Here is a 27,215-nt window from a genome sequence, read left to right as displayed (position 1 = left end):
ATATATATATATATATATATATATATATATATATATATATATATATATATATATATATATATATATATATATATATATATATATATATATATATATATATATATATATATATATATTTTAAATATATTTTAATCGACCATTGCGCGTTCATTTATTGTTGTTGTTTTTTCAGCTTTAATATCCTACGAGTCGTGGTATCGGATCCAAGTAGGACATGAGGATTCGACAAGCTTCAAAAAGTTTATAAATACTGCGACAAAAATATACAAGTCCAACAATAGCCAAAGACGTCGTCTTGCAAGCGTACCTGATACTATTACGGTCATTCAAAAGCCTGGGTTTGAAGTTATTCCCGACATTTTGGGAGTTGTAAGTTTTGTTTTTCGCTTTACAGAGTTTATAAAATGTTTCATATTGTATATGGTATGCATGTATGTCTTTTCATCCCCTGATTTGGCATTTTTTGCATTTCAGCAGGTAGACACGTAGAGGAAGTTTGAAACTCCCTCTCCCAGAAATAAGCTCATATGAATATAACTGTCTCCAATGATTTTAACCAAATCCATATATCTGGTGTGCGCAAACTGACTAATTGTGGCATCATATGAATTTTTTATCCCATCAAAAATTATTAAACTCGTAAGAAGAGAAAAAAAACCCTTTTTTTACTTATTTAACTTTACTTAATCCTAATGCCGGGATGGCGTTGAGAGCGTCGTCAGCCTTCTCCTAATGTGGCGGTCTGCAGCTAGGGCCTCTGCATCAGACAGTAAAATTCCAGCTTGGTCCAGGAAAATCCCGAGACAATTATTCCACCGGAACTTGGGTCTTCCTCTTGGACGCTTCCAGCCACTACTGGTTGGTTCAAAGTCGTAAAGAATCAAAGCCAGAGTGTCCGCTGGCAATCGCAAAAGATGTCCAAACCAATGAAGTGTCCGCTCGGCAACCAGGTGTGACAAAGGTGACTGGGAAGTCATAGTTCGTAGGCGGTCTTTGCTGACAAAATCTGTCATTAGAGTCATTTGAGTGTCCGAAGTCACTTAGATTGAAGAGTGCTGAGACGGCGCTGGACAGCTGCAGTTGCAGGCCAAGTTTTAGCTCCGTATAGCAGGATCGAATAGACTGACCCTCCAAGGATCTTCATTTTGGGGGCTCGTTTGATCATTGGCTTCTTCCAAACATGGCTCAGTCCATGGCTCAGTCACCTAGGCCGCACGGACAGCAACTTCATGGTCGATGCAGCTATCCGATGATATGATAGAACCAAGTTAACCAAGAATTGTCGGCGTCGGACTTTGGCTGCACTACCATGACACTCGTCTTCTTCCAGTTAAAAAATAGGCCAGTCCTGGCCTATTCCCCCCTCTCCCCCCACAATAAAACACAGGCGCGGTTGCCCTGACCGGCGAGAAAGATTTTATATAATTAAAATATAGGTTTTAATATTTGTGTATCCCGATTTATAAATTAGGTAAAAGTGTATAAAGGAGTTCTCTAAGGTTGTGTTTTTTTTGAGCTACCGAGAAAAGAGTGACATGAGACCAGTTTATTAAAAATGATTGTTCTTAAACAATTTTATTTTTTTAAAACAGTTCTTTGTAACTAACTGAGCCTCAAGGGACGACATGACCCCTCACAACCCCTGGGGAAAGGGCTCTAAGCTATGGAATTCGCACATTGTTTGCACGTAGTGCCGATGGGAACTTATGGAAGTTTTTCGGGGGGATTTCTGAGGGGATTTTACAGGGAGGAGGGATCTTCTTTTTAGATTTTACATGAAGGGGAAGGGGATTCCCGGCGTGTTTTAAAAACGATCTGAAATTAAAAATTAAAAAAAACAAGTTTTCTGCGGTTGAAAGTAAGGAGCAATATTAAAACTTAAAACCAATCGAAAGGATTCTATATAGGGGGGCCGCCTCCGTCTTAATCACTAGCTCTTTACCCTAAAGTTTTAGTTTTTTGTCCCTATGCGTTAAGAGTGATTGCTGAAACTCAGGGGCTGTTGATTTGGAACAAGATGCTTTTTTAAACCACTAAAAAACTTTAGAGTAGTGATTAAGGGATTGAGGTGGGGGCAACCCCCCTCATATGCGGAGTAATTTCTATTCGCCTTAAGCTTTAATGTTGCTTCTTAATTTCGGTCGATAAATTTTTTTTTGTCCGACTCAATATATTTAGTTTAAAAATATTTTGAAAAATGTTTTATTTTAAGTCAAATAACTTTAAATTATATTTTGAAAAAAAAAATATCATATAATGCACAGCTAACCTGATTTTAGTTTCAGCAACAACATAAAAATTTAAAGCTCCAAAAATACAAACAACAAATTGAACCATATTTTTTGTTCCGATAAACCACGCAAGTTTACTTTTTAAAATGTTGTCATAAAAATAAGATTATATATTATTTTGAAAACCTCTCTCTTAACTGATGAATTTAAAGCATATATTTAAATAAATTCATATAAATTTAAAATATATATTTAAATCAATTTAAAAGACTATTGAACCATGTAATAAAAACAGCAATTTAAGGGCACCCAGTGCTTATGTTAAACACCCTGTGCTTATGCTTTTGGTTATGCTTATGTTTTTGTGCTTATGCTTTTGGTGTTCTATGCAATTTGTGCTACTTGGTAATTTCAGATCGTAGCTGACACGATCTCATTTAGAACTACTGTATTATTATGGTAATTTGGGTAACTTTTTGAAGGACTGGCTTCAAAGGTCTTGATAGTTAAATGTAACCAAAAATATGAACGACATAGGGTTTGTATAGTGATTTGCTCTTTTTAGGGCTCAGACACACGCAAAACCTTTTTGTTTAAATAACTTCCTGTTTGTATCATTCGAATTTTGCTGTTGTACCAGTTCTATACTGGCAAAATTAGTACCAGGTTAGGGAGCTAGTATATCTTCTGTTAAAAATTTTGTCTATTAATGATCGGTTGCCATATAGTGGGACCACCTCTATATTCTAATGCCGAAATTTGGCATACTTAGCAGGTTGCACATGCACATGCGCAGGAATTTATTCCTGGACAAGGGGAGTTCACCAACACTCCAAAAGACAAACAAAAATCGCAAGAAAATCATAAGCAAAATCTAAAAAAAAATGCAAAATTTTTGGGGTAAATTTTTTCTAAATCTTCTCCCCCTTCGTGTATCCCTGCCTGGGAAGGGATCAACCCTCTACTATCAGTAGTGAACTATAATGCTTGAAGTTTGTATGTCCAACAGGTTTTACTTATTCATCACTTGACTTTCCTTGGATATTTACAGAAATAAGTTTAGCTTTAAAAACTCATCAAAAGACAGGAGAGGGGATCGTCAGACCCCCTCCCCCCCAAAAAAGTTAAATTAATAAGAAAACTAATAGGAAAATCAAAAACTTTTTGTGTGTTAAAAATTTGGAACCCTCGTCCCCTTATCGTATACATGCCTTGGAAGGGATCGGCCCACTGCCTTCTCTTATATTCTGATGCTTAGAGAGTTTGTATGCCCATCAGGTTTTGCTTATTCCCTGCTGGACATTTCTTGGATGTTTCTAGAAACAATTTTAGCTCTAAAAGGGAAAACCTCAGTGGGGTTTAACTCAGTCCATTCAAGTAATCCAAGTACCAAGTACCCAAGTACCCAGTCTGTATTTAATTAACATTTTTTTTTTCAGACAGTTGTAATAGTAAAAGGGCATCTGATCAAGGTGGTATAAAAAAACCATCGAGTGTGTGTTAACTTCATGAAATTAAAGTTATTTTTAATCTCAGGGTTAAATATGTTTAAAATTTTATTTGAATTCGATATTTTTCGTTGGACAACAGTCACATACGGACGGTGGAATTCTTCAGGAGAGTAGTAGGAAGGGGGGGGGGGAGTAACGTACTGCGTAAATAAAAAAATAAAAATTTTATAAATATTATATGGAATTAATAATTTCTTATAAAAAAATGATTTTAAATTTAATAAAAATTCAGAAAGAAAAAAAATGTATTTTAATTTTTATAAATCAGTGAATAAATACAATAAGATAAACACTTAATTAAACAAACACACTCCAAATATTTCAGCCCCACGTCCCGGAGCGTTTCTGAACGAAAAAAAGGGAGAAAATGAAACAAAAAATGTTCTTTTTTAAAACTTAAATTACAACAAAATAAATCATACTAAACATACTAAGAGAAACAAAACACAACAGAAAACAAATATAAAAACCTAAAGATTACTAAACCCTAACATAAGAATAAAAATCAAAACGTTGAGTTTTCAGTGAGAGTTAGGGCTTTCTCTTTCTTTTGTTTTTTTCTTTCTCTTCGCTGGGGGATTCTGTGGTAGTTTTTGTTAATTTTATTTTTAAAAAAGAACATTTTTTGTTTCATTTTATCCTTTTTTTTCCGTTAATAAAATCTCCCGGACGTGGGGCTGAAATATTCAGAGTGTGTTTGTTTAATTAAGTGTTTATTTTATTTTATTTATTCACTGCTTTATAAAAATTAAAACCCTTTTTTCTTGCTTAGTTTTCCATTATATGGAATTCATTGGAAAGACCAAACAATTCATGATTATTTTAAGGGGGGTGAGGATAATGACACCCTCCCCCACTTCCGTATCTAGAGGGGGGAGTACCGGTCTTGAACCCTCTCCCCCGGAAATTTTTGTCTGACTCATAAAAACTTAACAATAATTCACATAAGAACATTTTTGATGCTTTTTTTTAAAGTTTTTTTTTTTTTCCCCCCCCCCCCGAACGAAAATCCTCGATGATATGCCCTTGCCCCCTCCCCATCCTGAGTGCGTGCTTGATTATTATATGTCCAGTCAGTCCTACAATCAGTAGCCGTTGTCTATATCTGGGGTTATCAAAGTGTGGTGCGTTGACAACTGGCGGTACGTTACATAGTTATATAGTGGCACAATTTTTACAGAAAAAATGAAGTGAACGTTTAAAATGTGTGCAAATTGTGCAAAATTTAGACTTATGTAAGAATACAATTCAATAATATACAATTAAAGGGTTTTATTGTTTTATTATAAACACTATTTAGGATACATTGATTTTAAAAGGCGACCTTTTACGGTAAAAATGTTGGTTCATATTTCTGTCGCACAAAATGTAAAAAGTTTTAGACTGCCTTCTCTATGTCAGTGGCTTAAACGGGGGGGGGGGAAGCAGGGAGGGGTATTTTCCACACCACCTAAAACCCCCCCACCTATAAAAGTACCTTTTGGGCTTGGGGGGGGGTATATTTTAGTTGAAAATGTTTTTTTTATATTTTTGATGATCTGAATGAAATTAAAAATCGCCCCCTAGATTTTGAAAAATGCATTCTACCCCTTCTGAATTTCCTTCAATTAACGCCACTGCTTTGGCTAAAGTAAATATTAATCCAAGGTGATAAATTCCCTCCGTGAGAATTATGGAAGTACAATTTGTTAATTTAGTTTACATAAAAGCTGTCCTAATAGTGACGTGTTATGACATCTGATGAAATTTAATAGCGTATTATTCACCTGTGAATAAGCTCATATATCAGCAACCAGGGATGAGATTACCCGCGGTTACCCTTCTTACAGGAAATGTGGGTTACCTTTTGTATGTACCCTCCCTTCGATAGTATTTCATTTAACTTGGGTCCTGATTACTTTTACAAGTAGCAACAGTTGGCCATTTCCATTAAAAGTTCCAGACCGTAAAGTTGTGTCATTTCCGAGCCAGAAAAAAATATATAGGGGAAGACTGTATAAAGATCTTCATTTTTCTACTGGGATAAAACTTTTCATGCAGAACAAGGGGTGCCAATTGGGGGAGACGGCAGGGGGTGCTGTTGCTCCCTTCTATAGATTGTATTACTCCTCCCAGAGATTTTGAGAAATACCATTTTTTGTATCTTAACAAAAAATAAAATAAAAAATATTCCCCCCCTACAGGTCCGTGAATGCTTCTGTATAGAACATGAGATCTTAGTCATATTCAAGTTATAAAAACAGAACCTCCTGTCCCTCGTCGGTCCTAGCCGGGCGGTATGCAGGATTTTTCCTCAGGGGGTGAGGGGGGGGTCACAAAAAGATTCTTTGTTCAAGGGGGGGGGTTTCACGAAAATATTTTGTTCAAGGGGGGGGGATCACAAAAATAATTTTTGTTCGTAGGGTTCAGGACTTTTTTGACTGCATTTTTAAGACCTGTTACGATTCTGATAACATTGTTTTAGTTGTTTAGGAGAAATTTGTCTGTTTACCTTTCTTTATGGCCAATTTACGAGTAGGGGGAATATTTCGGGAAGAGAGTACTACCCTCCCCCCCCTCCCCCTTCTGGATCTTTGTTTCAAATATCTGTTGCTTTTGATTTCGTATTTAACTAGGGGCCTTGTGCTTATTCCAGAGTAAGCATTTCAGTTTTCAATGAGGGGGAGGGGGCACCCAACATTTTCTATGTTGATGAAAGAGGTTTTTTGCACAATTTTTGGAGGATTTGGCTTTTTCTTCAACGTTTTGATAGACCGGGAGTCACACGAGGCCTCTAAATGGGAAAAGGACTGTCCACAGCTTAAAGGGGAAACGGCTTCATTGAATTTTATTGGATAATTTGTCATAGCTTATTAAACAGTTCGGGGTAACGAACTGTAAGTAAGGAGCGACACGGCTCAATGGTAACCGAAACTCTAGAAAAAGGGTTTTTGATAGCAATAGATACATCAAAAGAATCAGATTTCAATGCTGATTTCAAATATATAACTTTCATCAAGTTTAGTGCTACCCATCAGAAGTTACGTGCCTGAGAAAATTTGCCTGATTTTCAAAAAAAGGGGAAAGACCTTCTGAAAATTATAGAAACTAAATGAACATAACACCCTTAGATTCAGCATATTAGAAAACCATATTGTAGAGGTCTCAAGCACCTATCTGCAAAAATGTGGAATTTTCCATTTTTTGTAAGAAGAAAAATCAAAGATGCGTGTTTATTTGTTGTTGTTTTTTTGTTTTTTTTCCCCAGGGGTGATCGTATTGACCCAGTGGTCCTAGAATATCGTGGGAGGGCTCATTAGAACGGAAATTGAAAGTTCTAGTTCCTTTTTTAAATGACCAAAAAAAATGGAGGGCAACTAGGCCCCCTCCCATTCATATTTTTTTCCCAAAGACACCCGATCAAAATTTTGAGATAGCCATTTTTTTCAGAATGGTCGAAAACATGATAAATATATCTTTTAGGATGACATAATTCCCCAAAGTCCCCAGGGGGAGGGCTAAAATTTATGAACTTTACCCAATGTTAACATATAGTATTGGTTATTGGGAAGTATACAGAAGTTTTCAGGAGGGTTTTTTTCTGGTAGTGGGAGGGAAGGGTGGGTCGGGGGTTATGTTGGAGGATCTGTACATGAAGGACGTTTTCATGGGGGAAGAGAAATTGCCATGAAGGGGGCGCCGGACTTGCCAGCATTATTTATTGGTTATTGGGAAGTATACAGACATTTTCAGGAAGGATTTTTTCTGGAGGGGGGGGGGGGATAGAGGAGGGGGTTACTCTGGGGAATAGTTCCGTGGAGGATGTTTCTTTGGGGTAAGGGACATTTCTATGACGGGGGCGCCAGATTTCCAAGCATTATTTAAAAAACGATCAGAAATTAAATAAAAAAAAAACAAGTTTTTTCAACTGAAAGTAAGAAGCAACATTTGAACTTAAAACGAACAGAAATTATAACGTTTGTGAGGGGGTTTTCCCCCAAGTCAATACCTCGCTCTTTACGCTACAGTTTTTTTTTAGTGCTTTCAAAAGAGCTATCTGTTCTAATTAAACGGTCTTTGTGATTCAGGGGTTTGTGAATCAATTTTTTTTTTAATTTTAACGTAAACAGCGTGGTATTGACTAAGGGGAGAATCCCCCTCATATACGTAATAAAATAAACAAGCGATACGGCTCAATAGTAATCGAAACTTTTAAAAACGGAATTTTGATGTCAATAAATGTATCAAAAGAATGTGTTTATAATGCAGATTCTAAATATATAAATTTTATTAAGTTTAGTATTACTCATCAAAGACTACGAGCCTGAGAGAATTTACCCGATTTTTTAAAGAGGGGAAAACATTCCCTACAAGTGAAAAAATTTTAATGAAATCACACCGTCAGATTCAGCGTATCAGAAAACCTTCAAGCTCATATCTGCAAAAATCTGCAACTTTGTATTTTTTGCCAGAAGAAAAACATACGAATATAGAAGTTAGTTACGTAAGTTAATTTGTTAAGATATCCATTTAGCAAAAGAAAAGTAAAATTTTTATGCAAATTTTGTTAACTTATTCAATGACGGTTAGCCAAAATAAAAGCTGCATTAACTAAAAAATGATCAGGAATTAAATAAAAAAAAACAAGTTTTTTACACTGAAAGTAAGGAGCGACATTAAGACTTAAAACGAACAGAAATTATTCCGTATATGAAAGGGGCTGTCCCCTCCTCAGTGTCTCGCTCCTTACGCTAATGATAGATTCTGTTTCACAACTTTATTTCTTAAAACACTAAAAAACTTTAGTGTGAAGAGCGATACGTTGAGGAGGGGACATCCCCTTTTATATACGGAATAATTTCTGTTCTTTTTAAGTTTTAATGTCGCTCCTTACTTTCAGTTTAAAAAACTTGTTTTTTTTATTTAATTTACACAAGGGCCTCAAACATTAATGACAAGGAGCTGAAATTGCCGCAATGTTTACAATTTTATTCAATAGAAATAGACAAAAAAAGCGAAATTAAAAAAGTAAAACCGTCTTTGCGCATGTCCTCAAATCAGCCAATTTTTATCGGTTATTTTTAATTAAGAACTAAAAATTATGAAAATAAAAGAGTTTAAAAAAAACTATTACTCTTCATACTGATAGATTTTAATTTAACTTTTTTTTCAATCGAGACTCGATTGTTTGATAATGAAATTGGATTCAGAGTAGATTTGATGTCACTACGTTTTAGATTTTTATTATACACGATAAAACTTACGATATGGAGTTATATATGACGATCTGAAATGATATTGAAAACTTGAATGACCTGTAACGGTGTTAAAACTGTCGTCCTATCTGGAAATAAATGTCCACATTTTCAAGAAACCAAAATGTTGGCGACTTTTAATACGTCTCCTGTCTGTCCTCAATTAGTTTTCAGTGTTTATTCAACAAGCTATTGGATAATTTTCTAATCAACTTACGAAAAAAGCATGATTTATTATGTCTTTCTGGCATGCCGCCATATCTGTGGGAAGTTACGATTCGTCGGTTTTTTATGTAGCGGCAGATTTTGGTTCTAAATTAGGCGTAGGATATGACTAGATTTCCGTTGAAAACCGAAAACAGCTGCTATTTAAACCAAATTCGACGGCTTTTTACTTATTTTTTGGAGATTGAGTCCCAATATTTGTAAAAGACATGTGAAAGTGAACTTAAATAGTTAGAATAGTTTAGTAAAATACTTGAATTGTTTGCACTTACTCTAGGTTGGGAGGGGTTGTAGAATAGCTGCTCTGGGCAGAGCCATTCCTAGGGTTGGTGGTACCCGGGGACAAATTGAGTACATCCCCCCCCCTTCCGATTTAACTATAAGCAAACAGGTCAAATAAAACTGACAAATTCGATCAAAGTGGGTACCCGCCCCCGCCGCGGTCACCTCCTCCAGTGACGGCGCCCGGGGTAGCAGCTCCGCCCTCCCCGTTGAACGGCTCTGGCTTGGGGGTTAATCCCCATTAAACAGCTTGAAACGGATATGTAAAATGCACATTTACATATTTTATGTATATTAGGACTTGATTAAGTTAAAAATCATTAGCCCCTTCTGCAGCCGGACAGCCCTGGACTCAATAAGTAAATTAATATAACTCTGTAGTTTAATATGTTTAAAAAACCGGATAAACAAATTAACGTACGTATGATTCTACCAACGCATGGTAACACTAAAGTTCTTCTGGTGATAATAAATTTGTTTTGGAGGGGGGGGGGGTAAATCCCAACACATGCTTATTTTATAAAGTAAGTAAAAATTAACACTTAAGGATGCAAAAAAAAGTATAACAAACTGGCCACGGGCCTCGAGGCACTCACATCCTCTGCGAACGTCCCTGTGTAAACCTCTGCTGTCACCACTCTGTAAACCTCTCTTTAGTTCTTTGTTTATGCCCTTCTATGTTGGCAGATGTAATGGTTTACGTAAATTCCAAAGATAGACGATAAACGTTGGTACATGGTCTTTATTAAATAACGTGAGAATACACATAGAGAAAATAAGGTAGCACAAGAACAACTAACTACGACGAAGGCGAGAGATGGACTGCCTTTAGAAATGAGCGAAGAATGTAACTTTCCTGGAACGGAAGTTCCAGCCCTGGGAACGACCCCTTTCCCACGACTAGCTTTTAGTCCCAAGAGCTCCCCCTGGACCGCTATCGTTGACGCATAAATGCCCAACTAACTAAGAAAGGAGATACCCGGAAATGCTTCTCGAATTGATGTTAAATACTTTACAGATTCTCCCCCCTGTTTTAAGTTAAATTTTCCAAATTTGGCTTATCCCCTTCTCATTAAACCCCCAAACTTTAATTGAATTCAAAACATTCCCTTTCCAAATTATTCACTTCTCGCCTACTAATATTCTACAGCATGAACTAGTAAACAATTATATAATACAAACACTACACAATACTTGCATAAGTAAAAACTTACATAGTATAAACGAACCACACTAACAACAGTAGTCGGAAACTGGATATTTTAACACTTCATTTTTCCTTGTATACTTTAAAATAGACTTGTTCCCCATACCCCTGAATTTGATGAGGACAAGGAAAGTTGGGATTATGTATAAACTTTGAATTAGGGCAAAAGGAATGACCGGGAAATGCTAATTAATCCTGAAAATACCAGCGACAAATAAATGAAATTGCAGAAACTCTAAAAATCATACCATGCAGCAATGACGTTAAGATATTATTCCCAATAAAATCCTCGGGGTTTTATTGCTGCGGAACGCCTCGGTTTAGACCTATTTGGTTTTTCTTTACTAGCTTGTGGTTCAACAAATGGCAGTACTACTGTTGATATCTCTACATAACTATTAGCGCTACGCATTAAAACCATCCCGTGAGGCATCAACCTCATCTCGCGAGATATTACAACCAGCTCCCTCTCCCTGGGTAGCCAAACCGCCCTGCGAGGCATCAGTACCATCTCGCAGTGCAACAAAAAAAAAAAAAAAACCATCCCGTGAGGCATCAGTACCATCCCACGGGACCTTAAAACCAGCTCCCTTTTCCTGGGTAGCCAAACCGCCCTGCGAGGAATCAGTACCATCTCGCAGTGCAAAAAAAAAACCCATCCCGTGAGGCATCTGTACCATCCATCGGGACCTTACAAATCTCGCCATGTGCCTGGGGATCCACCCCGCCCTGCGATTCCGCAGTCACATTTCACAGTTACACAAAAAAAAACCATCCAGTGAGGACACAGTTACAACACACGTGCCATTAAACCAAGCTCCCTTTTCATGGGTAGCCAAACCGCCCTACGAGGACTCAGTACCATCTCGCAGTGCAACAAAAAAAACCATCCCGTGAGGCATCAGTACCATCCCACGGGACCTTAAAACCAGCTCCTTTTCCTGGGTAGCCAAACCGCCCTGCGAGGAATCAGTACCATCTCGCAGTGCCTTCTCATTATCATTGAGTCCAAATTTCACCCTCGTCAGCGCAGAAAGAAATTCATCGGAAAAAGAAGACGTGTCTACTTTCCCCACTATCTGTTCTATCCGTTCATATTGTATTGCAACCTTATACGCATCACCTAAACAAAAAAAAAAATTCTGCACTAGTCTCTAACAAATACCGTTTGTAGGACGGTCTGATCCTCTCCTTGAATTAAATAAGAGCAAATCTTCCAAGAACTACACCATCATCCCTGGCTTCTAAGGACACCCTACATGACCTTCCTAATTTTTGCATCCTTCTATAGAATAGATATACCCTTTCATCCTTAAATTGAGCCACGCCTACAAACTCTGCAACCATTTTGCCTATTATTTTGCCTGGGGTATATACTACAAGTAATCCACCTTTTAAACTTGACAAACTTATTATCGTGGGATCCAGATTCCCAAAAAAGGAGCGAAACAAACCATGGGCCAAAAATGATGCAAAGTTTTTAAATCAGACCAATTTAACAACAACTGAAATTTTTGTAACTTTGCAACAAACTCAATTTTTGTAACTTTGTAACAAATTTTGTAACAAACTCAATTATTTTCCACTTTCTGCCTTTGTGAGTGGCGTTATTACTGAAAGAGGGTCAATTAGCGATCCTATTACTTGGGACTGTTGAGGCTGTTCTATTGGAGGATTAACTGGTGTGGTACTGAGAGGAGTTGAAGGGTTTGTTGGGACCCATGTCTTGATCTTTTGAAGGTAATCATAAAGTTCATCTTGATCGAAATCAGGATCATTTGGGTCAAATAAAAGAGGTGGAAATATGCAATTTCCCCTCCACTGTTTTACAAAATCAAAAGCAACCTTTTTGTTATATCCAGTTTCCGCCGGATCGAGAATAGGAATAAAAACTGACATATTGAGATTAAAATTTGAAAAGCAGTTATTCTAAAAATTTAAATATTTGTTTTAAACACCGTTCTTTAATTACGGACGCTAATTTTTGGGCAATAACTTCACTTCTAACAACAACGGTCTAATAAAATTTACTGGGTTGTTTAATCGTGGTAAATCACTTACGAAAGATAGTCCTTTCCAGATCCAATTGTAGTTGGTTTCGATTAAATCACTAGCGTCAAATGTAGTCACAATTGAGAATTAATTTTTGATTATCGAATTCAAAATGTTAAATTTTGGTTGGAAACTGTCAAATGTAGATCACACGTCGACTGTATAAAATCAGGTAAAATAAACCACCAACCGTAGAATGGCTAAGTGAAGGTAGAAATCAACCGGAGACTCTCAGTTGTAGAAATTTTAATTAGTAGGTAGAAGCTATCGCGAGGGAATCCATATTAGGCATTCTGTAACAGCCTATTTCAAAATGTTCATTTAAAAGAAAGTGTTTCTCAAGAAGGCGCTTTGAATAGAAGAAAGTTCAATAGCTCGTAACATTTCAATGTCTTTTTATCAGTCTTTTGCAGTATTTGCGGCTCAATATCACAAGCAATTTTGGTAGCGGGCCAAATAGCTCTTCAATATGATGCCAGTATTTAGCGTAAAATGTCGTAAGTACTTATAACGGTCACTCAAATGTCACTTGGAGGTTTTCCCCTAGTGATATATGCTCCACTAGTCTTAACCGCTTGCCACCACTCTGTAAACCTCTACTGTCACCACTCTGTAAACCTCTCTTTAGTTCTTTGTTTATGCCCTTCTATGTTGGCAGATGTAATGGTTTACGTAAATTCCAAAGATAGACGATAAACGTTGGTACATGGTCTTTATTAAATAACGTGAGAATACACATAGAGAAAATAAGGTAGCACAAGAACAACTAACTACGACGAAGGCGAGAGATGGACTGCCTTTAGAAATGAGCGAAGAATGTAACTTTCCTGGAACGGAAGTTCCAGCCCTAGGAACGACCCCTTTCCCACGACTAGCTTTTAGTCCCAAGAGCTCCCCCCTGGACCGCTATCGTTGACGCATAAATGCCCAACTAACTAAGAAAGGAGATACCCGGAAATGCTTCTCGAATTGATGTTAAATACTTTACACCTGCTTGCACTGTAGAAGTAGGGAAGTAGAAACCAAAGCTTGAACAGAGCCACAGATGTTCTATAGTGACAAGACCTCAAATGACTCCTTCCACAAAGTGTAGATGTCTCCCTCCTGCTGTACATGCCTGTATTCAAGTGTATTTTTATGTGGAGCAAGTCATGTTGGCTCCTGCTCAAATTTCTCTTTTGCCGTTCTGAGCTATCAGCCCTTATATTAGGGACGTACTGATATATAGACGTTCTGATATATCTGATATCTCAGCCCTTATATCAGAACGTTCTGAGTGTAGTTTTATGTGGAGCAAGTCAAGTTGGCTCCTGCTCAAATTTCTCTTTTGCCGTTCTGAGCTATCAGCCCTTATATTAGGGATGTAAAGGCAGTAGGAGGTCATATCCACTTGTGACGTATTGTCGATAGCCCTTTTTTCTTCTAATTGACAGCCCCGATAGCCCCATTCAGCATGCTATATTGTCTTCTCTATGAATCTTGAACAATGAGCTAGTAGCTCAGGCGAGAAAATCTTAAAAACGTATTTTATCATTTCTTTTGATATAATCTAAATATATTAAAGTATATTTAATATTAAAAAAATTAATATTTCTTAAAAATTTTAATATAAAAGTATCTACTTTTAAGTACAAAGGGTTGTAAACCTTGCTCTCTGCTGGTATAGGGTTTATTTTGGTAAGTACAGCTGAGTCACTTAGAGTTATGGGTTCCCGTAGAGGACTTTTTTCACTGTTAAAGTATGTGTTCTATTATATTAGCTTTATACAAAGTATTTTAAAATAGGGTAGAGACAATCTTTTATATTCACCCCAATAGACTTGAAACTTTAGATAAGAGTAATAACTTTCTAGAAAATGGAAACGTGGACATTAAGAGAAAATAAGTTAATATAGGGTTTACAGAATGTTTAGTTTTGTGGGTACAGGGTAGGAAGCCCAATTAATAACCGAAAAACTTTTTTTTTGGCTCCCTTTGTACTATGATCTGGAATTACGCTACAAAATAAAAAATTTAAACTTTAAACTGTTTGTTTCTCTCACAATAGTTGAATATAATTTGACATTATAGTTTTTATTCTGCCCTTTATGATGGTCGATCAAATATTGTGTATATGATTGTGGTGTAAGCTGTGATAAAAAGAAAGGTCCTTCATGCCACTGGGACGACTGTCCTCGCAAAATTTTGTTTTTCGGATAATTTGTTTTCTTAAAGTTTTTTTATTATATTTTTTTCATAAGAATTTTTAATTTATGTACTTAAATTTTTAAATTAAAATAAATAAATTTATTTTTTTGATTTTTAAAATAAATTTTTCTTGAAACTCACTGGTACAGAATGGTAGGATACTATTGGTTACAAGTCAAATAAAGTCAAGGTTGTTATTCACGAGTCAAAAAATTTAATAGGAACCTTACTTAAAAAATTTAATGGGAACCTTACTTAAAAAATTTAATGGGAACCTCACTATGTAAAAATCAGCTTCCCTGGTAGTCATTCAAGTTATGTGAATTATCTTTTATTCTTTTCTATTGTATGTAGCTCATAACTTGGTCTTTATATCTTTTCGTGCATTTTAGCGATGTGTTTCTTAGAATTTTTTTTTTTTTTACTTATTATTGAGGCTTTTTCTAAAAAAAACTTTTAATGCTGGGGTGCAACCAGGGGGTGTTTTATGGTACTATGCCCCCCCTAAATGATCGTACTTTGAGGACGGGAGGTACATGCACTCAGGGGAGTCGCTGTGTTTTTGCCCCCCCTCTACACCAGTTTGTCTGGATAAATAACGGTCTGAGTGGGGATCACTCACTATAGTAGAATTTAGAAATGTACTCTGTAAAATAACATGTGGTATGAATGAGGTAAAAATATTTTGGTTGATTGAACAGCACACCAACGACGTGGGAATGTGAAGATGTCACTTGCTGAACGGGAGGGAGACAGCTAAGATTAATCTTATGGGGAGAATCAAGAAAAGATGGACTCTACCGAAATTTTGAAGAATTGTCTTCTGTTTCCGATGTATATTTTGCACATTTTTTAGCTATGTCACTCTCCTACGACAGGTTCTGAATAAGCTCTTGATTGAGATGTGTCTGAGCTTTCAAATCCAATTTCTAACCTGTCCGGGATCTTTTAGCTACCGTGGTAACTTGATATCTTCCTTCCGAATGGAACCATACTGGTTTCGGAAGAACGATTAGCATAGAACGTGGTGGGAAAGAAAACTGGAATGTCTCAAGTACTGGTGACTGTTTATTCTCCAATTTTTGGTCTGCCATAGGCACCTTCAGACTGTATGGAGCTTTTCACGCTGCTGAGCCATAGGGAGGGGGGCTGAAGCCCCTCCTCTGAAAAATTAGTCTCACCTGTTAACCCCGTACTTGTTCGCCTTTCTAGGAATATAATCGATAATTAATAGTATTTTATATAAATTACTTAAGAATGGTTGATCTTCATTATAATAAGGAATAGTTAAATTATATGATCTTCCTGGAGAAGTTATCCCTAAAAGTTTCTCTGTTATCTCTTCTAAAAGAAGAGTCAAAATTCATCTAAAACCTCAATAAAAGACTAGCGACAAATCAGATACTTAATTATACCTGTGCTGCAAATTTAAGAATAAAAAATGAAGATAAGAATCGTGTACTGAAAAATAAATATCCGATCCCTGGGAAGATGAGAGGGACTTTGCTTCAAAAATTCATGAAGACTGTGTTTATAGCGGAATTTTCTTTGAAATATTAATGCTTTTGTTCTTTAAAATGTTTAAAATTTTTAAACTTGAAATTTGTATGTTTTTAAATACAAAATTTCAAATATTTTTTATATATAAAAAATCTGCAATTTTAGATCCTCTTAAAAACATCTAGGTCCTATTTCTTTTCACCCACAAAGAAAAATAAATTTCTTTTCACCCACCCAAAGAATTTTCAGGCCGAAGATAACTGGATTAACCCTTGTGACTTGGACGCGGCGAAAAAAGTAATTAGCCCGAGGTGTTTCTTTTTTTGGTGGGGGGGGGGGCACTTGCCCCGGACCCAGACATTTTGGGGGCGTAAAATTTCAGATAAATATTCTAACGGTTATAGTCATTTTGCATTTTGTTTTAAATAAAGTAGAGGGCGTGGCAAGTATAAGCAAATTGACTCCGAAATTTTCATTTTCCCATATCTTCATCACCACTCCTTTAAAATAAAACGAAGTAGACCGAACTTAATTTATTTTGATGTTTTTTTATGATATTTTGTGTTCAAATTTGTCTTAATAAATTTGTCTTAAATTTGTGTTCCTACCCCATCATGCGTTCCTACCCCATGCCATATTATTCCTATGGTAAGATATTCATTCGTGTTTGCGTTCCTACCTCATTATGCGTTCCTACCCCATGCAAGTTTATTCCTATGGTAAGATATTTGTTCGTGTTTGCGTTCCTACCCCATCATCTGTTGTTTTATTATTTTAATTGTTATTTCGTGTGACCAGACAGAATTAGGGTTCCACCTCTTATAATTTTAACGTCCCCTAATAGACGTTATTTTTCTCTCATTTGCCGTAAAGGGCAATGAATAGGTTCCAGCTTCGGCATGTTATTAATATCTAAAACAAAAAACATTTCGTTCAAGGTAAAGAGCGAATTATCTGCTGGAATAATTGGAAATTAATTTCGAATTACATTTTATACTAAATTTTTTGAACCCAGTTAACTAGCGCCTTTAGTGTAATTATTTGAAAAAAAACTACGTTTTCTAAAGAGTTAAAGAGGCTGAGTTACAAGTTCGAACCTTAAAACGTACAGGGATTAGGAGGTACAGTTGGGGGGCGGCCGCCCCCCCCCCCCAAATCCCCCGCTTTTGCAACATTTAAATAAAAAAAAAACAAGTTTTTAAAGCCCCTTTCATATACGGAATAATTTTTGTTCGTTTTAAGTTTTAATGTCGCTCCTTACCTTCAGTTTAAAAAACTTGTTTTTTTTATTTAAAGGCTGCAAAAGCGGGGGGTTTGGGGGGCGGCAGCCCCCCAACTGTACCTCCTAATCCGTGTACTAATCCCTGTACGTTTTAAGGTTCGAACTTGTGACTCAGCCTCTTTAACTCTTTAGAAAACGTAGTTTTTATCCAATAATTTTTGCACGTTTTTGTACAGTTTATTACTTATTATTGCTTGACTAACTGTTAGCTGATTGTGTCATGAGTTAAAGTTGGAGGGCTGCGGCCACACCCCGCCCCCCCTGTTTAATAGTATTTTTTTTATTCGATTAAGTAATGAAAAAAAAAAAAAAGTTAAAAGTAAAAATTTATTTTTTAAAATTTTATTAGAGCATGCGGGCCGACTGCAGGTTATAAAATCAGCGGAGACTTACCTATAAGCTGAAGACCGACTGTGATATTCTTCTGGAGACGCCTGTTGAGCCTCAGGATTTAATAGATTGGATTTAAAAAAGAAACTGATTTTTTTTTTTAAACTTTAAATTTAAGAGATACTACTTTAAATTCAATATATAAAAAATTTACTCTGACGGGGAATCCAACCCGGGTCTTCCGCATGACAGACAGCAATAGTGACCACTGTACCATCCGAGAGTTTTATTAAATTATTTTTAGTCTCTACAATCTATTTTCGACGCAAGCAACTACACAGTAAGATTTTCGATTTTATACAAAAAAACTTCTGTGACAGAGCTGGAATTGTTGGAAGCTTGCAGTCGGTATTTTCATGTTAAGATGACTATTTTTATATAATCTAATAATTAAATATTATGCTTTTAGGACTTTTAAAAATTAACCTGGGCCCGGAGAGGAAAACGAGGTTTTTCGTACCTGTAAATTAGGGAGATAGTTTTTTCGGTCTGAAAATGTCAAAAGACCCTTACAGGTAGAATTCCGCTTCGACCGAGTCCTCATTCACCCGGATCCGGGGCCAACTGGGGCCTGTCGGCGGGTCAGATAAAGAAAAATAACTTGAGATTTGGTTTTTTGACATCAGTGAAGGAGTTATCGGATTGAGCTCACAGGCCAATGAAATATTGAGGCGAATCTCCCAGGCCCGAGGAAAGCTTATACTCTAAATTTCAGCCCTATCAAACAACGGAACCGGGGGGGGGTTGTTGGACAAAGTAACCTGTGCTCGTATAGGAAAACGAGGATTTTCTTAAATGTAAATTCGGGGGATAGTTTTTTCTTTCTGAAAATCTCACACTCCCTCACAGGTCTAAGTCCGCTTCGATCGAGTCCTCATTCACCCGGATCAGGTGCCAACTGTGGCCTGGAGGAGTGTCAGATATACAAAACTTGATGCACATTTTGTGGCTCTATTTGGTTTTTGGACCACAGTGACGGAGTGCTCGTATTGAGCTTAGTGAAAGGATTTAGCTGAAAATTTTAGGATCCTCTCAAAGTCCATAGGACAGCTTAGACTCTCAAATTAAGACAGTTATGACATAGGGAAAGGGGGGCTGGGGGGGGAGGGTCGAAACTGCCGGTAAACTTTCCTCCATCAATATAACGTCGGAGGGGGGGGGGTGAAATTGGTCCGTTGAATGATTGTTATCGGATGATCAAAAATGCGAAAAACCAAAAAATATCTGATAAACAATTAGAAGTAATTCATTAACACTCATATTTTTCATTTCACACGATAAAATTAATAATTTTTTAATAAGTGTTATAATGTGTATTAAGATATTAGTTAACAAATCGTTCCAGATTCGCAATTAATTCGTATTGAATTTGAAGTGTATACTTATTAAATTAATATGTCCACCTGGAACGTACCCAATCTTTTACTCTAAAATCAAGCAATTGATTGATGATTGTCTGGAAATAGAGTGGGGTTACTCAAAACTAATCCTCAAGTGCTGCTGATCCTGTCTATGGTCAGATGAATGGGTAGTCCTCTGACATCTGGAACGGAACTAAGAGTATAATGCTCGGGTCATACCATAGTCATACTTGTTGATTGCGAAAGATTAATGAATGAGAGATTTTTTTTTTGACGTCGAACTTGTTTTACAGAAATGGAAACGACGAAATTACGAGAAATTGGTTTGAACGGTCTCAATCAACTCTAACGTGTTCCCAACTATCGTCTACTAATATTATGTCTTTGTATATGTTGTCAGACGCATCGTATAGATTCAAAACTGTTATTCCAAGCATTTTTTCTAATTAAAATACAAATCATGCCTTAAATATTCTCTTTGATTGGTTAATCATACTGTTTACGCTATCAAATTCAGCATTGCCCAACTCCACAAATAATAAACGGGATACATTGTGCCGTTGTCTTTCATAATTTTTATTTTGTATGCCAGTTTGACTGCGAAGAGGCCTGTTCATGAGAGATGTTCTCTCTCAAACTCTGTTTTCTTTTCTATCGGTAATTTTAAGAAAATGAAGGAACAAAAACATTTCAACCCTTTTATAATTCCTTGATGCATTCTATCCTTGATGCTTTTAACCTGTTGCATATGGCGTAGCACCACATTCTGTGCCAGGCAGGTACCCGCAGCAAGTTCTCTGGGGATGAACCTCCTGAACTATCGTGATCTTGCCGGTTTTTTTTTGTAATTTCTTATTATTATTATTATATTATTTGTCTCTTCGATTCAGACGAATTTGACGTCTCTTTTCCCCTTAAAATATATGATTTCGTGTTTGCTATGTTCAACTGCAAGAATTAATTGTCTATCTGTGCAACTATGAAAAAGTGAGATCTGTTTCCCGTAGCTCCCGCGCTCTTTAATTCCATTGGTTCTCGTCCCTGACGTATTTTCATAAGCAGGGGTGGATCTAGAGTAAAATCTTGGGGGGGGGGGGCAATTAGACAAGGGCACCAATTAGCAAAATATTGGGGGGGCGTGTGTGACAAAGGTGCCAATAATTTACCAAAATGACTAATTTATCCTTAAAAAAATAGAAAAACTTAAATAAGAAAACAGTGTCAAAGGGCCCCAGAACAACTCACAGGGGTCTGAGGACCCCCCCCTCCCCCGCTGGATCCCCCCCTGGTCGTTTGCACGTCGATATAATAAGGAACCGTAACAAAGAAAAAAAAAAATTACAAAATCCGAATTTTTAAACCTCGTGTAATTGGGGGGGGGTTTTTGACAAAGTTGCCAAAAATTGACAAAACTGACGAATTTATTCTTAAAAAAAATTTAAAAGTAAAAAAAAAAAAACAGGGAAATAGGGCGCCCCAAAAAATGTGGGATGGCAGGATCCCCTCCCCCGTTGGATCCGCTAGTGTTCGTAAGCAAGTCGTATTACCTCTTAAGCGTAAATCAGAAAAACAAAAATTAATAACTTCTAATTTTTAAACATGTGTGTCTCTTCCGTTTGGAATTTTGCGCCATTAAAACGAACTAAAAATTTAGAGTCCCTAGATTTTTAAAAGTATTTCCTCTTTTTATATGAGGTGCAACTATTTTGGAACTGTGATTTTATTATTGCATTAATTTTAATTATTTGCTTAAAAAAAAAAATAAACAAAAGAGTACTTTAGTTATGCCTGTAAGAAATTAGTTTTTCTCTTTCGTAAGTGGCAAAAGAAGCAGTGTCAAAAATTCAACTAAATATTTTTTTTTTATTAGCGTTGTTATTAATGATCTTAAATTAACCAACGAAATGCGCACGGTTACGCCCGTAGTGAAAAGATTCTCTTTTCATTTAGAGTTGGTGTTGTAGTTTTATTACTGAGTTCGGACTTAATGTATTATCTCTTAAATGATGCTAATCAAAATGTTCACGATGTTTTTTTTATTAGCGTTGTTATTAATGATCTTAAATGAACCAACGAAATGCGCACGGTTACGCCCGTAGTGAAAAGAATGACAAATCAGTTGCCTTATCTCCCGTAGCTGATTTACTGTGGCCGGCCTTCTTGACCTGATAATTGTTGGTACAAATACACTTATAACTGCATTGCAATATCTGATTTCTATTGTTGGGTATATACAAAAGACTATTAGAATATCAAATTTCTATGCAAGATTAATCTAAAATGAGAATAATTGCTTGAAACGCTAATAAGATTTATGGAGCATATTTGTGCAAGATTAGTCCAAGTTATGGTGGGAATTGTTGTCTGTAATTCTGATAAGGTTTTTGAGGCATTCTCTTGAATTTGTTCCAATGAGTGCACAATGGTTTAATTCATGCTGTTTCATTGAATGCCAAATACAAAGTAAGGAAATATTGAAAATAAATACGTATGATGTACCGTTGGAACGCACACAGAAATTTGCTTAGAAGAAGCAAGGCTTAGGTCCAGATTAAATTAAAAATAAAAGTTTTAAGTACAATTAAGCCTAAAGAGTGGTGTTAAAATTAGAGATCAAATACTGCCATGAACACGAAGGGGCTATTATTCCTTATCTTCCCCCTCGTAATGTTCAAACGATTGCTGGCGCACAAACAAGATTATGCGTATTTAGCTCCATTGAGCGATTGTTGCATTGAAGTAAGTATTCAATAAAGAAGAAGTAAACCATACCCAAGGCAATTTTTAATTATTTTAAGTTTTAGCGTCACTTTTCACTTGTTGTAAAACTTTTCTACTTGTAAAACTTTGTTTTAAAGCAATGCAAGTAATTTTCTGTTTTAGAAGTAATGCAGGCTGCAACTTCCATGTTGATTTTTCTGAAAATTCATGGAATATATTATGTCAGGAGGGAGGCAAAATGTAGAGTACAAAAACTCGGGGGGTGTAAGTTGTTTTCTATTTTTTTTTTTCAATTAAAATACCAGAAAGGATTTGTTCATATCAAAATATCATTAAATGCACATTTTTTATTTTATGGCGTAAATGCCCCTACCCCCTTCCAATTGGTGCCACTGATAGTGACACGAATAATATCCAGTCTTATAAGTATTATAAGTAATTTTTTTTAAGTAATGTAGGTTCTTATTTGCATTTTGATCTTTCAGAAAATTCAGGACATATATTAAACGAGGAAAGCAAACTATTTCTTTACTGAGATCAGGCCTGGATTTACCAATAGTCTCACGCGGCCCGGGCCTAGGGACGCACAAAGCCAGGGGATGCAATAAATTATCACTGAGTGATTTTTACTAACAAAAACTGGACCAATGTTATGTATTGTCAAAGTGCCAGGTACACTCCGCTGCATGCAGCCTATTCGCAGAATAATGATTTTAAAAGAACAAAGAAATTCCGTGGCCACTTATAACCTGTCAGATATCTCCTAAGAATGGTAGCTGAGAGTTCGGTACCACGTCTCTGTTTCATTACTTTTGGCTCATCAGTTGCGTTCTGTTAAGTGCTTCCACTATCCACGAATTCTCGGTGACTTCCCCGAAAATTTCGCAAAAATGCATGGGTCTAGGAGCGTCAAAGCTTTAAATCTGGCCCTAATTGAGATGACTCCTCTCTGTATGTTGCATGCTTAGATTGTCGCGCCATTTTTCTGGCCTTCTGTGCCACTCTTGTAAGAAGTTCCTGGTACGTGTCTTAAATTTAACTTGACGAAAAGATTTGTAAATTATGAGTTTTTCCCGAATAACCATTGACTTGTGTACTTGTTTGGGTAAGAAAAAAAGTCTAATCCATTTTGTTTTCTTGTAAAACTATTTAGTAATATTTTTTGAAATCCTTTTAATATAATTATATCTATGTATTTAATATAATTCTTTATTATAATTACTTGTCATGTTCAGGATTTTTTTGTGGGGGGGCGGCCCGGAACAACTCACCAAAATGTGTTTTATGCATTTGTATTACATTTTCATCGGACAAACATTTCTGGAGGGGTGTTCAAACCTCCTAACCACTCCTCTGAATACGCCCTTGACCACTTCTCAAAGTCGTGTTGTTTAATTATTGTGCCTTTTAAATTTAGCCAATTTAGTTAGAATTATGTGACACAGTGTTATTGGATGCAATTTTAGTGATGATATTTCTAAAACATGATCTTTCCCCCAAAATTTGGTGTTTGAAAATGTGGAGTTTATACAAATTTCCGGCTCGTCTTACATGCCGTATTTTGGACTCCCTTCTCTCCTCACTCAGTCATGAATCATATAACACGCATTCCATTTTTCTACCAGTCTTATCTATCAATAAACCGCATCGATAGGCGACCTGCTGCATGTGGAAATCATCTACAGTTTTGATTTTTCAAGATTTAGTCCCACCTATTCAAGGGAAAACACCTCAACCTGTGTTCAGCAGATTCAAAGACCCAAGACAGGGTTATTCTTTTGCCTTTACGACCCGTTTCTCATTATCATTCCAGAAATGTCTTTGACAGTTTCTAAACTGCCAACTTTGACCTTGATCTCCCTGTTCCTTTTTTGTCGTAATTCCTTCTGCTTTGAAAATTGAAAGCAATCAAGTTCTTGAAGACCTTAAAGGAATAGAAACCTTTGGGCTGCTTAGATCTTACAGCTGCCCTTTGGGCTGCTTAGATCTTACGGGCTGCTTAGAGCGGCTAGAATTACGCGGGACGAGGTCTAAAAATGGGTCCACCATTGAAAAATTGTTGAATTGTAGAGTCTCGTAGTTGAACGTACATTCTTTTTGTTTACTACATTCCTGTATGTTCTATTTATCTCGTGCTTAATTGATAGCGAGAGGTCACCCACTTTTTACTACCTGGTGTACACATTGGAGCATAACTTGTGCAACATAGTTCCACCATGCGTGCCACAGTTACGCCATGCGTGGCATAGTTTAGACAACACTTGACTCAGGTCCACCGCGCCTGGCACACTTGCCACGCTTAGTGCATGCCACCTGATGAATGTGATTTATGAAAGTTGGCAACCCCTCGTAATGCAAGTTGCATTTGAAGGAGGGGGTAAAAGTAGGCACGCTATTGAAACTTCTTTGCGTATGTATTATTGGTTACTATTAGTCTACATTGTAATTAAAAGGGGTTGGAGCAAAAGTAGGCATGCTTCTGAAAAGATTATATACATTTTTATGGTTATTATATATTAACAAAAAAAGGCCGCTTCGCGGGACTCAAGGCCAGGAAAAAGACGGCATTGACGGCTCTTTGTCACCTCTCGCGGCTCGCTCGGGCCAGTGCTAGGGTCTTCGCTCATCAGAGCTTGGTCTTCGTATATGGTAAGTCGAAATCTAAAACAAAGTGTGTACTAATATTTACAGATTAAGGATAGATTTGTTTTACACCATACCTTGTACATTTCAAGGTTGTTTGAGTTTGTCATTTTTTCTCTATTGAACTAAAGTTTTCTATATTTTCAATTATATAGTCCAGATGAATAAAAAAGAAAATATGGATGACAATATTTACAGCATAAACATAGCCTTTTTTTAAACTGTCTTATAGGAATTATTTTGAAATATCTTAAGAAAATGGCTGCATAAAAATTTTATCTGATCCTGTAGGGGGAGTAACGGGGGGAGAAAAGGGCACAGGAGTGTTCCAGTTGCGTTTTGGCTCGGATGCCAAAACTTTAAATCTGCAATCGAAGGCCCCCTCCTCTGTCCAAGCATCTATCGCCACCCCTTCATGCAAAGGTGCCGAAAAAAATTAAATGAACAATAATATATTGAAAGCCCATGGCTCTTTATTGTAGGTAATGCTATAGCGCTGCCTCTAACTCTGAAATAGAATATTGATAATGCTTGTGCTATTTAGGAGTGTCATATTTAATATGTCACCACATATTTTGAATTACATGGTTATAAAACACGATCCTGCTGTGATAGTTTGAAGATTAGACCATGAAATTAGTTGAATTCCTTACTTCCTTAGATTTTGATTTTCAATTTTTCCTTCAAATGCAAACAAACACATCATGATAATATGTCAAACAACAGAGACGAAAACGCGTGGACTGTTCCGGTGTTCTGTAAATAATTCGAGATGTCTGTTTGGCCTTCGATCAAAAATGTCCCGTTAACTTCATTCTAGCTTTATTTTTTTTTTAATGTTAATCTATAAATATTTATTTTTCCTATTTCTTAAAGCTAATTGATTACTTAAAAAAAAAACAAAAAAAAAAACAAAAAAACTTCTAGTTATAAAGTGAAAATTAATTATGGCTGAATTGCTTATTGCATGAGTCGCATTTCATGTTGGATTTGCATTTACTTATTTTGTATTAGAGCCAAGAAAATGGGCAACTTATAAAGAGTGAAAACTGGCGCTAGTGTCGAGTGAAAAGAAAATATCAACACCATCTAGCGTTTGGTGTGACTTAGCTTATTTTCATTGTAATAGGAAAAAAAAACACTTGGTAAATGTAATGTAGTAATAATTGTCTTATCTCTTTTTCTGAAAGAAAAACGATTATAAATCTTGTAAAAATATCAAGAGACGCCAAACGCTAGATGGCACTGGTGGATTTCTTTTGTCGATACTAGCCCCAGTTTTCACTCTTGTAGCTACCCATACTCTTTATTTGGAGCTTTAATTTTTGGACATACAAATTCGAAGATTAAGTAAATTTTGAGTTTGAACCGTTATTAGGTTTATTTTTTTTATTACAGTAAACAGCAATGTTAAAGCTTAAAAAGAGCAAACATTAGGCTACACTGAATAATAGGGGGTATCTTGCCCTCCTCGAACCCCCACTCATAACGTTGAAGTGGCTATTGGTGCCCTACCGAAAAAACTTTATATTTTTGTTGGCAAAATGGAAATACTTGTGTCTTTAAATCGATTAAAAAATGTTGCTTACCAAATGGGCATCTGCTGTATTGAAGTAAGTTTTCAGCAAAGCTTGAGGCATCCCTTGAACGTAAAATAATTATTTATTTAACTTTTATGCTACAGTCACAGTCGCAGCAATTGCACGTATAGTCAATGATGTACATAGGGCCGTATCCGAGATTTTTTTTTTTGGACGGGTTGGTAAATTTTTACGATTCAGAAAAACAATTATTGGGGTTCAAACCACCCCACCCACCTGGATACTGCATTGGCTGTACAGTTAAACTTTTAAGCATCCTTGGAACCAAGTAAGACGATGAGAAATTGATTTTATGAGTTGATAAAACATGGCGAGTTGAAGAAGTGGAATGAGTATATTCGAAGACCACACTGGCTTTCTATGACGTACAAATAACAATTTAAAGAATATATATCGACTGATGACGGTCACTATTATATAGATATTATAAATATTCATTGTTTTTGTCATTGTTTTTCACTGTCTAATAAAATGATTTATACCTATTTGAACCGCTATTTGTAAGGAATTGACTAGAAATCTGTTTTGAAAAAACTGTCACGTGAGTCTTTTCAATTGATACAGTCGATGTGTCAATGAATGATTTCGAAGCTTATACATATTTCACAACAGCCCAAATTTTTCTTCTATTTCGTCTTTAAGTATTCAGACTACATCTTGTTATTTCTCAATAGTACCTGTGTATAGCTTCCTCATAATCCATCTCAAACCCTGAGCTGTGTCAGTTTACATCGCAAAGTTTGTGTCATGTTCTGTGTTTTGCAGTTTTTGTTTGGAGGAAAGGTGTT

General features: G+C 36.3%; 1 long non-coding RNA gene across 1 annotated transcript in view; it reads left to right on the top strand.

The window, feature by feature from the left end:
- Positions 1-175: 175 nt before the first annotated feature.
- The window catches only part of LOC148951867 (uncharacterized), a 36,682-nt gene continuing 9,642 nt past the window's right edge, over positions 176-27,215 (top strand). The window contains exon 1 of the long non-coding RNA XR_016141756.1: positions 176-369. This is a non-coding gene — a long non-coding RNA (uncharacterized LOC148951867). The remainder of the gene's footprint in view (positions 370-27,215) is intronic.

Source organism: Artemia sp. Qi Xiang Cuo, chromosome 5 (assembly GCF_049724085.1).
Source record: "Artemia sp. Qi Xiang Cuo chromosome 5, ASM4972408v1, whole genome shotgun sequence".
Classification (NCBI taxonomy): domain Eukaryota; kingdom Metazoa; phylum Arthropoda; class Branchiopoda; order Anostraca; family Artemiidae; genus Artemia; species Artemia sp. Qi Xiang Cuo.
This window is presented reverse-complemented; position numbering and strand designations above follow the sequence as displayed.